We start from the raw sequence: 3605 nt of genomic DNA, 5'->3' as shown, positions 1-3605 counted from the left end.
ATATTATATATATATATATATATATATATAGCTATACACAGAAAATATCAATTTTGTTACAAAAGTCAACTTTTCTCACTTTTCTCACTTTTAATTTCGCATTCTACAGCACATTAGTAAACAATTATTAAATTAACAATAAATTAATAATCGATATATATTTAATACACATATGCGTTACAAAGAACGTAGAAACAATATTCGAATTTTAATAAACACTGGCTCGAACCTTAAAGATGCGAAAGTAACGTCACGGCGCTTGTATAATGCAGATCGTGTGCATTCGATGCAGAATGCGTGCATACGTATATAGTATATATCGAGGTGACGCGAGGAACGTGCGTATAATAACCGGTGCGCGACGAATGAAACGTGGAATTTTCGGCGATTTCGCCGAGCCTGACTGACCGGGCCCGGCGCTCACATTTATGCAATCGTTACAAACGATTATACATCTCGCGCTTGCAACAAACGACGAGAAGGCCAGTTTCCGGTGTCGAAATCAGAAATGGTTGCCGATTTATGCAATTCACGAACACCCTCTTGTTTCTCCTACCCGGAAACCATTGGTTCAAAGTGCTTATTGAAGTCTCTGATCAAACCCATTTTCCAGCACATATCATGCTCAATATAATATCAATATTTGATTCTTAATTCCTTACGTGAATTTTGTATGTTATACGGCAAAGCAGATATAACTTTATTCTAATTTCTTTAATTTTTAAATATTTTTAACACAAATAATTTTGTAACTTTGTTTTAAGAATAAAAATAGGATTTTCAAGAAAATTATTTTTTTCAGATCTTCTTTAAGTGCGCTTCTAAAACCCGACTTTTAATTGATACATTAAATTAAATAATATTTTATATAATTAACATTTTTGCAGTTTATTTTTTTAAATAAAACCGGATTGTTAGAATAGACCACACAATATACTCACAGACACCTTCACTTTCTTTAGATCTTGTTGGCAAATAACATTAGAATTTATGATGGATGAGGCGGCTATTAAGCATAAATCTTCACGAAGAAATGTTCAGAAGAAATTTATTTCCAGATCTCGATCGTTCTTTCTCTCGATGGAACATTTCGTCTACGAAAAAAGTTAGTCGTTGGCACCGGCCTCCATAAATGTCACATGTAAATTCGGATCATCTATATTATCAGCCATGTTCGAGATTGCCAGACATCCTTTTTCTTTTCAGCGTGGTAAAAACCCGGGTTTGTAACGCTATAGTGTTTATTTTTAATTAAAAATAAATACGTTCTCCCTTTTTCTGCAATGACCGACAAAAATAAGATCTTTCTTACTTGTAAAAGCTGTATTAACATGTTAAGCTTGATATTTCAATAGCAATCTAAATTAAATAAATGAAATATTTTATGTCTTACATTTTAATCTATTTTATTAAGTGTTTATTATTTTAATTGTATTGAAGGCATTACATATTATGTAATTTAATCATTTGTTAGTTAATTATTTATTAATTATTAATTATTTTATTTAGATCAAAAAATACTGTAATTTAAAAAATAATAAAAAATTATTTTTATTATTTTTTAAAATTATTAAACAAAATTTCTAGGAAAAAAATCTGTATTTTGATAAGAGATATTAATTAAGACTATTTAAAATAAATCTAAAGAAAAAAATTCTAAAACGTTATGATCAATTATTTACATTTGCTAATCGGTTTTTAAAAATTAATATTGTCAATGTTAATATAATTTCGTATAAAATATATATACCAATAAGGAAAACAAAATTCCGTTTAATATTTCTTTTTAAAAAATTATCTTCCAAGTTTTTTAAAGGTGCCGATGCTATGATATTTTTTGGAAAATACAGAAGCACTTATTAATCCTAATTTGCGAGTCATAATTTATAAATTTGTTTGCAAAATGTAAATCTAAATTGCTCGAATTTTAACCAGTTAAGACATTAAGTCCATTTAAATGACTCTAAACTATCGTTAGCATCTTTCGATTGATTATTTATGTTTGTCAATCTATGTGAAGAATACGGATTCGAATTTATATTCAGAAATTCGCGCCAAGTTGAAAGTTATGGAGAAATATTAACTCAATCACAAATCGATTCTGATTGATAGTTTGCTAATTAGATATATTATCTTTTGAGACTAGTTAACTGTAACAATAAAAAATAAGATTAACGTAATTTTTATTTTAATTAATAAGAAATTTAATTTTTTGCCCTATAAAAGTATTTTATAAAACATCTAAAGAAGATAATTTAGTACTTTTTTCTATAAGAACTTTTTACTTACATATATTTTTTCATTTATTTATTTTTCTTGATATATTCAAATTACGTTTCTTTTTTTTATTATCAGCAGCTAGATTCTTCAAGTATAATTTATAGTTATATTTGTATTTTATAAATATTTAATTTTTATTTAAATTATTTTTAATATTTAATATCTTTTAAAAATAGTTAGCCTTTATATAAAGCGAAATTTTGTTAAATCATTTATTCATAAGAAAAATTAAGTGTAATTAAATGTCAAGTAAGAGGAACACAATTTGCTATTTATATATTTTTAACTGAAAATTAATCCCAAAAATTCCAAGATCGAATAGTTTATTATACATCGCCCACGATGTATATACATAAACAAATAATCTACATAAATCCGTTTTGAGTTTGTCTCATGGATTCTACGATTGTAAAGGAATCTGAAAGATGCATTCTGCATGGCCTCGCATACCACGATTTCGACGTCATCCGGGAATTCACGAACTAATTTACGGAGTTTAATGACAGCGTCCCGGGGGCGACATGTTTTTTACTATTTAGTTGGATGTGCAAGGTCATCCAAGATATTTCTTTTTCTTTATTAACTTACCACCTAATACTGTAGTATATACTTGTCACTTCACGAATATATTTTAATTTTACACATTCTTTGTGACAATTTCTAATTAATATAAAATCCATATGAAAAAAATATGTACAGGGATAATCTGTACTTACTTATTAAATCTTTTAATCATTTTAGTAACATAAAAATTTTATCATGTATTTTACAACACAGATGTACGTGTGAATTTAAAAACTAGAGAGAAGAATATTTTATATAATTTCTTTATTATTATATTTTATGATACTTACATGACTCTATTTTTTAAAATAATCTCTTTCTTATATAAAAATTAATCTTATTCTTATTTTTATATACTTTATATAAAATATTCTGCTGTAATTTTTTTAAAGGTAGTCCTTATATCTTTTATTCAGGTCATTTGCAATAAATTTTACTTTCATAATACTATTTCTTTTATAACATTTTATATTTTTCTTAAAACGATATAAACAATATTACAATTAATATATAAACTATATTACAATTAATATCCGTGGTGCAACATGATCCATCAGTGAATAGCACGCAATTTAAGTTAATCATAAATATTAATCATACGTAACGATGTCAAGTGCTGTAACGAGTATAAGTGATCCGTTACCGCAATAATTTTCGTCAACACGTAGACAGCTGCTCATCTATGAGAAATATGTATTAACGACCACGCTTTCTTCAGGTTTTCTGGAACTGACCGGACAGGTGGGGCCAATTAACAAGCA

The sequence above is a fragment of the Trachymyrmex cornetzi genome, unplaced genomic scaffold (assembly GCF_001594075.2).
Source record: "Trachymyrmex cornetzi isolate Tcor2-1 unplaced genomic scaffold, Tcor1.1 scaffold108, whole genome shotgun sequence".
NCBI classification, from domain to species: Eukaryota; Metazoa; Arthropoda; class Insecta; order Hymenoptera; family Formicidae; genus Trachymyrmex; species Trachymyrmex cornetzi.
The sequence above is the reverse complement of the archived record's forward strand: the minus strand, read 5'-3'. Positions refer to the sequence as shown.